The sequence below is a fragment of the Chiloscyllium punctatum genome, chromosome 11 (assembly GCF_047496795.1).
Source record: "Chiloscyllium punctatum isolate Juve2018m chromosome 11, sChiPun1.3, whole genome shotgun sequence".
NCBI classification, from domain to species: Eukaryota; Metazoa; Chordata; class Chondrichthyes; order Orectolobiformes; family Hemiscylliidae; genus Chiloscyllium; species Chiloscyllium punctatum.
Window position 1 is genome coordinate 41,472,301 of NC_092749.1, and position 15,718 is coordinate 41,488,018.

The 15,718-nt window shown below is 38.7% G+C and overlaps 1 long non-coding RNA gene across 1 annotated transcript; it reads left to right on the forward strand.

The window, feature by feature from the left end:
- Nucleotides 1-609: 609 nt before the first annotated feature.
- LOC140482593 (uncharacterized) lies at nt 610-3,097 on the forward strand. Its single transcript, XR_011961757.1, has 3 exons — nt 610-755; nt 931-1,013; nt 2,112-3,097. It is a non-coding gene; the product is annotated as an uncharacterized lncRNA (long non-coding RNA).
- Nucleotides 3,098-15,718: the final 12,621 nt, after the last annotated feature.

Genomic DNA, 15,718 nt, shown 5'->3' on the forward strand with positions numbered 1-15,718 from the left:
CACCAACAGTCATTCGAGGATCACTGGACAAAGAGAGGCTCCAGTGGATTATAAACAGGCAATGTAAATCAGGAGCTAACTTAAATGGAATTCTTCTCATTAATCAGCAAATCTTGTCACAGCTAAATCTTGCATGGCATAGACATTCTACAAAATAAAACTGCAGAAGACAGCACAGATAAACAGGAAATAGTGGCATGTATGTTATGTTTATGGCTTTATTCTGGAAACAAAGCTGACGATGTCATATGACCTTGGTTTACATTTGTCAGCAGTATTAAGTTTAACTGAAGTTGTTTGCTTATACAAACAATCTTGCTTGAAGACAACTGGTGGATTGTTTCGGAACTCCATCACTTTCCTGTTGGTTACATGTAAATAAGTTTCCAAAAGTGGAATCTACAAAGAAACCATTGCAAAATCAAAACTACATTGCACTAGAGTGCAGTCACTCAGCTTGTGACCTTTGGGAGTTTGTGGCCTACTGTGGATGTCAGCAAACCTGGTATTGCATGAATCAATGGTCCTTCCCCTTTCAATTCCTCTCCAACCACAAGGGGTGTGCCTAACCTGTGAAGCTTTAACATAGAAGTACATTAGCTTCCATTATACAACATGGAAGGTACATACCAAGCAAAACAATTTAGTAAGTCTAACAGTTAGCTACTTTCTGCAGGAAAATGTGTGCAATGGCTTATGCCTTGCAGGGACACTCTTCAACATGACATGGGTGGCAATTTTCCTCTTGACAAAAGGTTAGTACTGTATGAGTTCATTTAAATAAATTCAATATCAGTTAACATAGGGATTCTATGATAATTGTGATTAATTAAAATCTATGTGCAATCAATAGCATATAGATAACTATAACCTTATGCATGCAGCCATTGCCAGGTTCTTACTTCAGAGCAATTTTCAACTTTTTCACAGGAGTACGGGGGATTTTAACACCAAGAAATAAGGACAACAACAATTAGTTGTGTGACATGAAATTTCAAACCGAGCAGGCCTATGTAAGTCTGCTTTTCATTATTTCAGATCAGTAGGGAAACCATTTTCATTTACATGACCATAATTTCACATAAGCCAAGTTATTTTCCAGTTTATTGCATTGTAAAATACCATTGACGCAGCTGGGGGCGAAATTCAACTCTATCAGGAACATAGAATTGGCACTGAAGACTGGTCATCCACTATACAACCTGCCTGAGATTCCTTTGCAGTGGTTTCATCTGGCCATCCATGTTTCACATCTGGTGACTGTCACTGAACTTTACCCCACTAAGTTAAAGTAGAGTTTAAGGAACATACTCGTCATCTTTTTTTTGGAGACTAGTGCACAATTCATTTCTACACTCATCCCAAACTCATTGACGTAAAATTATTCTTAGACTTCTAATCAGTTCATTTTCAAAGCAAGAAATACATAACAATTTGAAACAGTTTTATATTAAACCTTGGTGGTGGAGCTTTTTACACACTACCCTTCCAGGACTTAAGCCCAACATCAGATCACACCAAGTGGATGAAAGTTTGATCTCTTCTTTGGTTATATGTGTGCAGAGATCTTTCTCTAATTGTGTGCAGTACAACTTATAACATTACAAACTTAAAACATATGACATGATTTTAAAGATGAGCTGACATCTATCTAAAACTTTCCAATGCATTTATGTTAAATTATTTTTTTGTCAAATGAAAATAGTCACTGCCTCGGCAAGATATTGAGCCATGCAGCACTCATTTCTCGGCACTAACATAGCGTCCTAAATATGAAACTTGATCAGCAGGAGGGTCAATGTAATATGGAGGTGCATCACCTTCTACACTGTAAAGACCAGAAAGTTGGCAAGTAATGGCCACAGCAGAAATAGGTATTATCCTTTTTATATATGCAACTAATTGGCAGCAATGCTCAGCAAAACAAGGTCAACAGGCAGCTAAAAGGCACATCCTGCTGAAACCATCAAGATAAGTTATAAGTAAAATTCTAGAAATCCTTATCAGATCAGGCAGCATCAGCGAAGAGAAAAGTAGAGGTAACATTTCCTTCCTAGTTTTCTCTCACAGATGCTAACTGTTATTTTCATCAATTTCTGTTTTCATTTCAGATTTCCAACATCTGCAGTGGTTTGCTTTTATAGTAAAGTTTTTTTTAAAAAAAATAGACTCGCCTGAATGTGAAGACTGAAGGAATGAGGTTGCTCCTCCTGACACACATTCAAAGAACAATGGTTCTTCAGTGGGATTGGACCTCACTAACCTTAACCTACACCAGAGGTGCAATACCCTACCCCAATCACTGTTAGATAGATTCAAGTTTTAGCTTGGAAAAGTAATAAAATAGCTAGCAAAAAAAATTACTCAACCAGCCCATAATATTCAATGCCCTGTCCGATAAATTTTTAATCTATAAATTTTTGCTTTTTAAATGATTGTTCCACAGCCAGAGCTGAAAAGCCTACACAGACTTCCATCAAGGACAAAAAAAATCAACACCCAGAATTAACTGACCATGCTAAGGAGAAGCGACTATTTTGTTTGACATTTTAATCAGTTTTGTTAACAATAGCAGATAATGTCAAATAAATTCCACAATATTAGGAAATCAAAAAATTCTTCCTCATAATTTTATTAACTGAATCAATCTACAAAGTAGGCGACAAATCTGTCAAATTGCAGTTAGTTGATTCACAATAACTTCTTCTTTGCATTGCTTGAATTTGTGTTTGATTTAAAAGGACTGAGTCATCGAACAGTAAACACCATCTTATTTGTCAATAGTTACACTGTGAAGTGGTAAACATTTGTTTTCCTTCTCTATCCTGGTTTGTTCCTTGCTCTGGCAGTTCTGTCCCTTGCTGGGAAGCCTTGTTGCAGGTGTCTACACAATTCCAGCTGCTGCACACTCGACGCAGGAATAGGTAGGAACTCAGGCTGAAAAGCCAAATGACAACTTAGAGGAATTGCAGAGTTCCCTGTTCAAGCTCCAGCTGAAATTGGCCAACTCTGTGTGTATGTGGGGCCAAACCTAGCATAATTGCACAATATAGTTCAGTGAAACAGCAAACAATGCATTATCTATCAAGCTATTGGAGGAATCTGTGCCATCGGATTATTGGATTTTGTAAAATAAAATTAATCATTAAAAATGATCATGACTTTTGTTTTTTGTTTGCTTGTCCATGGTTTAATTCTATTTAACTCAATGTTTGACTGACAAATTTTTGCGACTGTACAATATTTCTGAGAGAAACCAGAAATCTGTGATAAACATCCACATGTAGAATATATTACACACTTTTGCACCAAACAACTTTGGCCTCCTAGATGTTCTGACCAGCTCCTACTTACAGCCCATAAATCTCCTATATTTCCCTGGCTGACTGAGATCTGTTTTATAAGATCAAAAAAAAATTGTTATTCTACAAAAACAAATTGTTATTCCACCAAAACAACAGCTATCTTAAGAGTAATACTTTATGGTAATTTATAGCTTGACTATCATGCAAAGCAATGATTTATATCATTCTTGTTGAAAATTTTATTCACAAGGCAAATGCATTCCTGTCCTCTCCTTGGATCACTGCCTTGATGTGGTGCTTGGATGCTCTGGTGATTTGTTGAGTGATGTCATCAGGGGCTTTTTGTTCTTGATAGTGCTACCCATGGTGGCAAGCGCATGGTAGGGTGGGCATTGTGGGAAAGGTGTCTTTGGTTAGGCCATTTTTGGGATACTGTGATAAATTCTGGTCGCCTTGCTATAGGAAGGATGTGATGAATCACTAAGAGTTCAGAAAAGATTTACAAGGATGTAGCCAGGGCTGGGGGCTTTGAGATAGGGGGAGAGTCTGAATAGGCTGGGGCTGTTTTCTGTGGAGCGTCGAAGGCTGAGAGGTGACCTTATAGAGGTTTATAAAATTATGAGGGGCATGGATTGGGTGAATAGCCAAGGTCTATAGGGGAGTCCAAAACTAGAGAGCATTAGTTTAAGGTAAGAGGAGACAGATTTTAAAAGGACCTAAGGGGCAACTTTTTCATACAGAGGGTGGTGTTTGTATGGAATGAGCTGCCAGAGGAAGTGATCGAGCTGAAAATGTGTTGCAGGAAAAGCGCAGCAGGTCAGGCAGCATCCAAGGAGCAGGAGAATCGACGTTTCGGGCATGAGCCCTTCTTCAGGAAATTTTTCTCAAGGAAGTGATGGAGGCTGGTACAATTATGACATTTAAAGGGCATCTGGCTGGGTGTATGAATAGGAAGTGTTTATAAGGATATGGTCAAAATGCTGGCATATGGGACTAGATTTATTTAGGATGCGAGGTCGGCTTGGAGGAACTGGACCAAAGAGTCTGCTTCGATGTTGTACATCTCTGTGACTCTATGTCAGACATAGTATGGCTCAAAAAGTCCTTCATAGCAGAACATGCCAAGAAAGACCGTCCATCTCAGCAGCTGCAAAGTTGGAAGAAAGCCATAACAGTGGTGTGGTCTCGGTCATTGTGGTTGACATGTCACAGAAATCGGACCAAACTATCAAGACCATCTAGACAATAGCCCTGCACCAAGGTTCCCACAGGATACAAGCTCCACATTTTAGAACAAATTCCACTGAAGATTTATTGAGCAAATAATGTTAATTTCTGTTATAGTGTGATTCATATTCCAGAAAAGCAATCATAGCATAGGGTCCCAGGGATCCCAAAGGACATAAATCGTTATTTAAGTCTTCATGTTTCTAGTTAAAAATAAGAGTTTTCTTACTAATGTACTCTAGCTATGATACTGTTTCCGTATTTTGTTGGACTCAACATTTGCAGTATAATGAACTTCCACTCTCTATGTCGATTACTGAGATGATAATAAATGCCGAGTTGGTTGCCAAGGTATAAATCCATGTCTCAAGGCTTTGAGGCTTCCATTTATGAAAATAAGGCATATCAACTAGGAGATTCCATGTGTTGCATTTCGAGTAGAAATTGGTTTAGGACATTTTGGCTTTTATCGATCATAATTAAGGCAGAGTTTGGATAAACCAGTGTTCTCATTGCTTATTATTCCCATTACTATAACGCAGTACCTTTGAAGGGCATGCGTGCAAATGTGGTATTCAGATGAGAAGGGCTCTCTTCATGATGAAATAGTCCAGCAACCCTTGAAGGATTGACACCGCGATATAATACTGAGTGCCTGCAGAATATGTGGAGACATATCAGACAATAGTACTTTCAGGGGAGAGAAGGAGAAACTAGAAAATGAAAGCAAATAGATTAGGTACTGATTATGTTGTTCTACATAGTAAATCACCAAAAGTTATTTCTTGAAGTAATACGGAAGAATTTCACAATTTTTCTACACAGTAAGAGGTTTTCAACAGAACATTTTCAGTCATATTATACAACTCTCTTTTGTATCTGTCCTCCTGTGGAACCCAAGGCTCATTAAAGACTAAGAATAGCCTGTCATTTTTTATATTTGACAGTGCTAATAGAACCTTTACTGCACAACTTTATTTCAGGGAGACTTCAAAGAACTCATGTGTGCCCCATGATCTTTTAAATCTGTTCAACAGCTGAATGCTTGAAAATATTTATTACGCAAGCAGGAAACCTCCTTCAGTGACAAGTCAAAAAGATCCTTAACTTAACATGAAGCAATGATGCCTTTTATGATAAATGAAAGGCAGAAGGCCAAAGCTGAAAGCTGAAATGTGCAAGTTCTGCTATCATGGTTAGCTGTTGAAAACAAAAAAAAACATGCTCGAAGATGAAGATTCAGGTCAAGTCTGATGAATTGGAAACAAAGCACATTTTTGTCTGTGATTGAAATCTTTATTGATGAGAAACTAAGCTATAACCTCTTTCCAGCTTGAAAAATATACTTATTTCCCTTCACCTTTAACCTTGTTAATTTGCTTGTAGAATTTTCTTGTTGACCCATTTAAAATCAGTGCCACATTTTCCTCATAGCTAAGACATGAGACTATGAGTGTTTTGAAACCCTATCTTGCTTCTATGCATCAGTCTCAATCCACACCACTGCTGTTAAAATGTGTTTAAAACACACAAAGTGCCAAAAGAGGCATTGATAAGACTAATTGTATATTAACCCTTTCCCAACTGCCTCTTCTGACATGAGGTTCGTTCTGTCATTTGTTAACATCATTTGTACCTATTTCAGTCTTGTGATGGCCAGTTTGGTGTTTCTACTCCTCACTGTAGTTTGCTACCTATTGGGAGAGTACTCATGTCTTGTCATCTAGATATTTAGATTAGCAAATTGTTTTAGCCATTTTATAGATTATGTTTTGTGTTAACATAAGATGCATGATGCCAGAAATAATGGGTGACCCAGGGGCTAACATAAGTGAGGAAATTAGGGTAATTAATATTACCAGAGAAAAAGTGCTAGGGTAACTCAAAGAAGTGAAATCTGACAACTCCCTAGGCCTACATCTTTGGGCTTTAAAAGAGACAGCTGCAAAGATAGTGATTATACTCGATATGATTTTCCAAAATTTCCTCGACTCTGGGACGATCCAACAGATTTAGAAGTTCGCAAATATAAGATTGTGATTCAAAAAGGAGACAGGGAGAAAACAAAGGAGTGAGACTGACTTCAGTCATCAGGAAAGTGCTAGAATCTATTATTAAAGAAGGTCTCAGCCATGCATTGAGAAGAATATAGTCGAACTGTGGTGCTGGAAAAGTGCAGCAGGTCAGGCAGTATCCGAGGATCAGGAGAATCGATGTTTTGGGCATAAGCCTTTCATTACAGATGGAGTTTTAGCCCAAGGCAGCTGAGAGATAAATGGGAGGGAGTTGGGGCTGGGGGTGATAGGTGAGAGTGCAAAAGGTAGATGGAAAACATAGTATGATTACAATAAATTGACAATGCTTTATGAAAGTGAATTCTTATTAACAAATGTACTGGAGATTTTTTGAAGATGCAACTAGTAGAGTAGATAAAGGGGAACCAACAGATGTAGTATGCTTAGATTTTCAAAAGGAATTCAGTAAGATGACACTAAAAAGGCTACTTTGGGCTGGCAGCAGCCCAGAGGGCATAGGCTTACGGTGAGAGGGCAAAGATTTAAAAAGGACCTAAGGGGCAACTTTTTTATGCAGAGGGTGGTGCGTGTATGGAATGAGCTGTCATAGAAAGTGGTGGAGGCTGGTACAATTGCAACATTTAAAAGACATCTGGATGGGTATATGAAAAGGAAAGGTTTAAGGTTTAGAGGGATATGGGCCAAGTGCTGGCAAATAAGACTAGATTAATTTAGGATATCTGGTCTGCATGAACAAGTTGGACCAAAGAGTCTGCTTCCACGCTGTTCATCTCTATGACTCTACACTAGATAAGAGCTCATGAAAACAGGAAACAGTGAGTAGGTATTTTTCGAGTTGTAAAAAATAAGTAGTGTAGTGTTGTAAGAGTCAGTGCTGGGGCCCCAGCTTTTTATAATCTATATCAATAATACAGATGAAGAAATAGAAAGTAAAGTTGTTTGTCACTGTACAAAGCCAGACAAAGTAAAAGATCACAGGAACACACAAAGGGGCAACAAAGAGATAGAGAAAGATTAAGTGAGTGGATAATCAGGAAAGGATGAAATATTATGTTGGAAGTTTGAGGTTGTTCACCTTGCTCAGACAATAGACAAGTAAATTCTCTTTTAAAAAGCATGAAACTTATAATAATTGATGTTCAGAGAAACTTTAAGTGTACTCATACAATGAATATAAAAAGTTTGCATGCAAGGAGCAAGCAATGCCACAAAGAGTATTTTGGCCTTGATTACTAAACTATCAGAGTACAGGATTAAATTGGTCTTGCTCTAATTCTACAGAGTTTTGGTGAGGCTACACTAGGAATACTATGTGCAGCATTAAGAACTTACAATCAGTGTCTAGAATAAAATAAGGATATATTTGTTTTGGAAGCAGTACAGTGGGGTGTCTGATGATGGGAGGCAGTGTAAGTTTAGTTTATATTCTCTGGAGTTTGGAAGGATGATTGTGATCTCATTAAAACATTCAAAACTGTGAAAGGGATTGAGAGGATAGAAAATGGAAAGTTGCTTCCCTTGATTGTGGAATTTAGAACATGTGGTCACAGTCTAAGGATCAAGCAATAATCATTTTAAAATGAGATGAAGAGAAATTTCTTCACTCAAATAGTTGTGCACCTTCATAATTTGCTTTCTTTGAAGTTTGAGGATGTGTTATTATTGAATATATCTAAGGCTGAAAGAAACAGAGTTTTGATCTTAAGGGAATCAAGAATTATGGAGTTGAGGCAGAAATCTTGAGCATATTGAATAGAGGAGCCAGCTTCAGGGTCTTTATGGTTTACTTCTGCTCTTTTTCCTGGCCTTCTCATGTTCCCTTTGGAGACATGAAGCAATTCTACAGGATTACTTTGAAAAAAGGCAGTTGTTGAAGTTTCTTTACAAAAGCAAGTATTTATTTTTCTCTATGCAAATTTATTGCCCTTTAAACATATTTGTCCAACTTAACTGTCATGATTATATTGCATCTTAGTCACCATTGCGAAGCTAGAATAGTCCAATATTTGGTTTCCAAAATCTTATATTTTCAGGTTAGATTATGCATTTCTTAACAAAGCATGAACTGTCTCAGCCAACAGTTTAAACCCTATCACCAGAGATATCTACAAAGCTGAATTTTTCAATACACCCCTTCAGATTAAATTCTCAGAAGCTTCCTTTCTGCTCCACAGCTGCCCTGTATCACCTAAAGTTTAGATTCACTGCCTGGCACCGCACTTAGATTAAAACATTTGTAAAGAATTTAAATTGTTTACATGTCTGGGCATTTACAGGTTTTTGCTGCCTTGCTGAGGATAAAAAAGCAATATAATATGTTTTCTCAATTTGCCTACACAAATTCTAAGCACTGTGTCTGGATTATATCTCTGGCTCGCAATATTGCCACATGATCTGATTTGAAACAGATACTTCATGGCCTTGGGTTATAGGCAGGTGTCTTCCTTTCTATGAAAACTGGCTCTGTAGCATTGATCTGGTTATTAAACATTGGCTGACTCTCTGGTGGTTCAGTTCATTCAATCTATAGCATAGTGCAAAAAGAGGTGATATCCAGAACGGCGCCTCACTCACACCTTACACTGAGTCAACTGACCTCCACGGTCTTGTCAAAAAAAAGCAGCAGGGGCACCAATTTGAAGAGTTGGAAATAATTATACATAGTTCCAACAATGACCTTTACTAGAAATTGTATATGTATAGATATTGGGCTGAATCTTGCTGAGATATCCGATGCTTGCTGCTAGCTGGAGACTTTATGAGAGAACCATGATGTCTCTTTTCAGAAAGGCCTGCCAAATCTCAAACCAATTAGGCCAGTGGCGTAGCAATCAGTGGCCCTTTCCCTGGAAACAAGACCACAGGGGTGGAGATCTTTCCTCACGATGTTAAAAATCACACAACACCAGGTTAACCTGGTGTTGTGTGATTTTTAACTTTGTACACCCCAGTCCAACACCGGCATCTCCAAATCATTTCCTCACGATAGCTGCTACATGGATCAGAGGCTCTTAACAGTGCTCTGTAGTGCCACTGGGAGATTGTGGCTGCTGTGAGAAGGGCAGGCACCAGAGCCAAAGGCTCACAAAGTGACCTCGACCACAGATAAGAAATATAGAAGGTGGGGTTGGGAGGTGAAATAACTCTTCAGAGGCCAGCATACTATCATCAATCACCCTTTACTTATAAACGCATAGCCTCTCACAGAGTCGGGTATCCAGAGGCCCAATATCCCTGGCATTCATCCTTTCATGTCAGCCAAGTCTCCCTGATTGGATCACATTAACTGCCTGAATCAGGAAACTTGTATTCTAAGAGATGCAGCTGGCTGACCTCCTTGCAATCTCTATGGGGTTGGGAGGGTGTTTCACAAGTTGGATTCAAGTGGAAAAGAGTGCCGGGGATCAGCAGGAAGGAGAGCTATGGGGTTCTAAGTGGTATCCCATTATCCCCAAATCCATCAATCAGAGTGCCTTTGATCAAGGAACTTCCCCCTCAACGGATGTGAAAGAATGGCTGTACAGTTTCAGCTGTCATGTGTGCCAGATGGCGATGGACCCAGCTGCAACTGCATTAATACAGGTGGAATGGGATAAGGACCTTAAATGGTCATTAATTAGCCATTCGAGTCTCATTCACTGGCAAGGCAAGAAGGTCAATTGTGGGTCTCCCAACCCAGCGCCTAACTTTGGTGAAGGCAGGAAATTGGAAGGGTTCAGGTCTCCCTCCACTCCACTGATTAAATCCCCTTTGTGCCTCCTAGCTCATTACTGACAAGAGCAGAAGATGGCATCCACCAGATGAAGTTGGAATTAGTTTCCTATCTAGGTCTGCATGTGCGGAAAAGCCTTTTGAACAAAAGGATATCTTGCATCAGTAACATTCCAACCTGAGGCAGAAAACTGAAGAGGGAAAATGTGTATTTAAACATTAGTAGAAAGTTGGTTCATATTTAAACTGATCCTGACATTTTATTCCACATCTTGTTTGCTTAATGCCTTCTATTTGGACATGTTCACTTTTTCATTAAAATTTAATAGCATTGTATGGATGTTTGATTTAAGGTCCTTCAGTGACTGCTTAACTGAGTTAACTCTCCCCCCTCAACATCCTAAACATAAAGCACAATTTTTGGCAAAATGACAACCTGAACTCCAAATGACTGAGTGCCGCAAATACATTTGCTGACTGTTATAAATAAAGCAATCAGATGTTTATAAAATACTTTGTCACCTATTTCCACAAAATAAAAGAGTTTCAAAGTTCTATTTAAGTCTTACCATGCCTTCAACAAGCTGTATTTCATAATCTTTCTTTAAACAGATTTAAATGCTTTGAAACAAAGGGAATCACTGTCCCCAAAGTAGGCATAAACATAGAATGTTAAGGAAAAATATGAAAGAAAAGTTGAACTGTTACAGGTTTATGTGAAACCAGTTGGCCTAAAAGGTTTTCATTCTTGCAGTAAGACACATCTGGCTTTCATTGCTGTGATTACTCAGAGTGGAACAATATGTTGCATATTGGTTTTTCTATCCATATCAGGAAAAACTATTATAAGATCTTGGAAACATTAGACATTCTCCAAGATGCTATCGAACAGATTCAAATTGCAGTGAGCTGGCAAGCTCCATTGTCAATGACACAGTGCAATTAGAATATTTTTGATGAAAACCAAATGCTTTACACCAGTGTCTAAACAGACCCGAGCTCACCCCATTCAAACGGTTTTGTAATGTTACTAAACCCAGGAAATTAAATTAATCAATACTGTCTGACACATGGCTATAAATTTTAAACGTTTGACAAGACTCTGTATCCTAGAATACAGAAATGACATTAACTTTTATGGTTGTGCCTAATGCACAATTTGGTTTGGGTTAAATGCAGGTAAGCCACTGCTTGACTAAGGCAATGGACACTCTGCCAAGTAAGAACATAAAAGCACAATAGGCGTGAAAGTAGATCATTTAGTGCCTGGAGTTTGTTCCTCTGTTCAATTGAATTGCGGCTGATCCCCCACAAATGACAACCTCCAGTTTGTCAATCAAAAATCTCACTAGCTCAGCCTTGAAATATTCAATAGCCAGCTTCCACTACTAACTGCAGATGGGAATCCCAAATGCTACTCATCCTCCGAGAGAAGAAATTGGTCCTTATCTCCATCGTAAAGGGGACATGCCTTATTTTGAAATGGTACTACCTAATTTTCTATTCCCCACAAGGGCAGCTCCCTTCAGCATCTCCCTTGCCAAGCCTGGGCTGAATCTTATATGTTTCCAAAGGATCAAAGCTCATTTTGTTAAACTCCAAGGAAGTTAGTTCAACTTGCCTGACCTCTCTTCAGAAGACAAACCACCTTTTACCTGGAATCAGCCTCATGAATCTTCTCAGAATTCTGCTTCCAAAGCAAATATGTTCCGACCTAAATAATATGTGCAAAATTGCACATAGTATTCCAGGTATGGTTTTATCAATGCCCTCTCCAGTTGTAGCAAGACCTCCTTATGAGATTAGATTACTTACAGTATGGAAACAGGCCCTTTGGCCCAACAAGTCCACACCGCCCCCTTTCACCCCCCTTGCAATAAAGACTAAAATTGCATTTGCCTTCCTTGCTGACTTGTTTGTGGCTTGTGTATAAGGATACCCAATACTTCTGTACTCCAGCATTTTTCAATTCGTTCCCATTTTAAAATGCAGTGAGAGAGTCATACTATGTCCCCAACTTGTGCCTGACTTCCGCGTGCTGTGATGAGTGTCTTGGTTACTATGCTGGCTATCAGTTAGATTTGGTGAGGCCTAGGGACAGATGGCCATGGAGGGCACAGGGTTGGTGTAGACTCAGTGATCTGCTGGGTATTCTGAGTGGCTCTTAACAGTGCTATTGTGACAGGACATAGTTTTGGTGAAGAGAGGAATGTTAGCCAGCTGTTGACTGTTGTTTTTATTTGGAGGCTGAACTATCAATAGTTCTGATTTATTTCTTTGAACTTGGAGTTGCCAAATGACTTTTAATATTTGTAATGATAGTTCTCTTTATGTATTTGCATGTATATATGGTACCAGTGGGATGAAAATTCACACAACTAGAATCTTTATTTCTTCATTGTACTCTTCCTGCATTACAAATAATATTCTGTTTTTCTACTCTTCCCTTGACATATTCCAACAATATATTCCATCAACCAAATTTTTACATACTGAATGAATGTTTCCACTATCCTTCCTTGATGGCTCAACTGGTCCCACATCATCTAGAATGATTCTATCCTAAATAGAAGGGGTTGTCTAAGTTTGCTAATTACATCCTGGCAGCATTATAATTAATCTCAGCACCCATGAGTATATCAGATGAGGATAGAATTTGACTGTCAACAGCTATGAAGCCTGCCAAATCTCACTGTCAGGGTCACATATGAAGAATGTCCACTTGGATAGGATCCCAGAGAACTGTTAGTGCACATATAACCCTACACCAGTACCAATCAATCACAGGAGTAGAGCCAAGAATAAAGCATCTGCAACCACTCTCATCTGATTGAACAATTGTCGAGCCCGTTTTTGCAGAGATTCTGCTGTAAAGTTTGAAGGTTTCTTCAAACCTAGGACATGCAACAGGTTTAGCCAAGCTCTTCTGATATATCTACAATATAGACATCTATCCAGCAATGTGGAAAGTTATTTGGGTTTGTCTGCTCTGTTCAAAGCATTACTAATCCATCCTAGTAATTAACGTTGTTATGACTGCGATTGGAAGAGGGGTGCAATGTCTTTCTTTAGTCCCACTACTTCATTTACATTTTACCATGTAATTGAAATGAACAATTATATATTTCATATATATTAGATTTAGAATAAAAAGATTTGTCAACCAGTTTCCTGTAATAAATAACAAATTAAGTGATTTATTGTGAAAACAGGACTTCAGTAAAGGTGTAAAGCTAATTAACGCAGAGTTTGAAATGTTACAATTTAAATGCTTACCCTTCTAAACAATCCCACACAGACATAAAAACACACACAGGTAACTAAGAAAGTAAAGATTTTTCTCTGCTAAGAATAACTTTGAGGAAAAACACATGTAGTGAAATAATCATTAAGAGAAGAAGGATAAAGTATGAAATTTTCATGAAAGTTTTCAGTCAACATCCTGACATGTAATAAAAACACAACATAGATGTCGTTGACACAGTTTGTTCACATGAAGATCATGAAGAATGATCAAGTGCAACTCCTTCAGTGGATGTGAAAGGATGAGCTGGGTCATTTCCCTTGCTGCTAGCAGGCTGTAACCCCAGATAAACTCCAAACAATATCCAGAACAAAATTCTAAACCCCAGGAAAGTAACTTCCAATAAATCCAGCAGTTCCACAGACTTGACTATTTAATTAGCCTGAACCATGTCATTCCTAATAAGTGTCTTTAACAAAGTCCAAATGTGGTTTTAGTGAACCCTTTTGAAAAATAACAGTTTCAGGATTCCAAATACATTTGTGTCCATAATCCATTAACATGGATCCTCAAAAAAAATTAAAATGTCTTCATAAGTGGAATAGAGTCACAATGGATGCAAAATGGTGACACAGTTTCTCTCTTCACACATGCTGCCAGACCTGCTGAGTTTCCCCAGCACTTTCTGTTTTCCTGTCTTCACAACGTCGTCATTGCAGGCGGACTGTCACACACATGATTGCTGAAGGGCCTCTTCCTAAGCTGTGGAACTCTGTTACTCTATGGCAAAACCACTTCATTTTTAATTCTTTCTGATGAAAAACAAAGCTCTGATAACCCTGCCAATTTTAATTTAGTTGCTTGTTTAATATACTTGTAAACCTTGAACTAAAAAATCTTCACGGATATATGCCTAGACAGTTAAAACTCATCAAAATGAGAAGTTAAACTCTATTCTCAGATATGGAGAAAATGAGGGCTGCAGGTGCTGGAGATCAGAGTCAAAAAATGTGGCGCTAGAAAAGCACAGTAGGTCAAGGAGGATCCCAGGGCTTATGCCCGAAACATTGACTCGCCTGCTCCTTGGATGCTGCCTGATCTTGTGTGTTTTTCCAGCACCACACTTTTCAACTCTATTCTCAGAAATGGCAAATATGTTATATTTAAAGTTAGTTTTATCACCTTTGAGAGAGTGCATGAGTTAATGGAGCGGCACAGTGGCTCAGTGGTTAGCACTGCTGTCTCACAGCGCCTGGGTCCCAGGTTTGATTCTAACCTCAGGCAACTATGTGGAGTTTGCACATTGTCTGCGTGGGTTTCCTCCCACAGTCCAAAGATGTGCAGGTTAGGTGAATTGGCCATGCTAAATTACCCATAGTGTTAGGTGCATTAGTCAGGTGTAATGGGTCTGGATTGGTTGCTCTTTGAAGGGTCGGTGTGGATTTGTTGGGCCGAATAGACTGTTTCCACACTGTAGGGAATCTAATCTAAAAAAACTCATCTATTTTCAGATCGAGGCTGACAGCACCTTTGTTCAAGAAAACTAAAATTCATCTTGTTTTAGATCATAAGACCTTATGATATATTTTCATAAATACTTCTGAAGCTACGTAGGAGGACCCAGTTTGGTGTGACCTTTACATTGAACAAATATTAAATGGGACATACCCATTGCTCATTTGATAGTGGTATAAAGCAAACATTACTTTGTTGACTGAGTTGATGTTGTCTGAGGCACATGCTGCTTTGATGGTCAGGCTTCATGATTATATATGCAATGAGCCTCCTGTGCATTTGAAGCACCTATCAAACCAAGGAGGGAAACATCCAATAGCTCCTACTTGGAGCTCAGTCAATTCACTAACATTAAGGAGTCAAGCATCATCCAGAAGGAGGACTACAAGAATCAGCAATTGGACTTGTCAAAACTTGTAAGGTACTGATCTTCTTCTTAACCCTACAAACCTCACTGAGAAAAATCTCTCTTCTTGAACATTTGCAGAACACTTTGGGGTTCTTTGAGGACATCTGACTTTACAGCCAACAACGCTAGGTAAAGGGTAGGCAGTACCAGCTTCATCTTTCAATACCCGAAAATTGGGTCAGAGTCCTAGTGGCACCATGGACCCCCAAATTGTGTTCTACAATGAAACATCTGCTAGTTTCTGCCAGCAACCTTGGCCACCTTTCTGAAA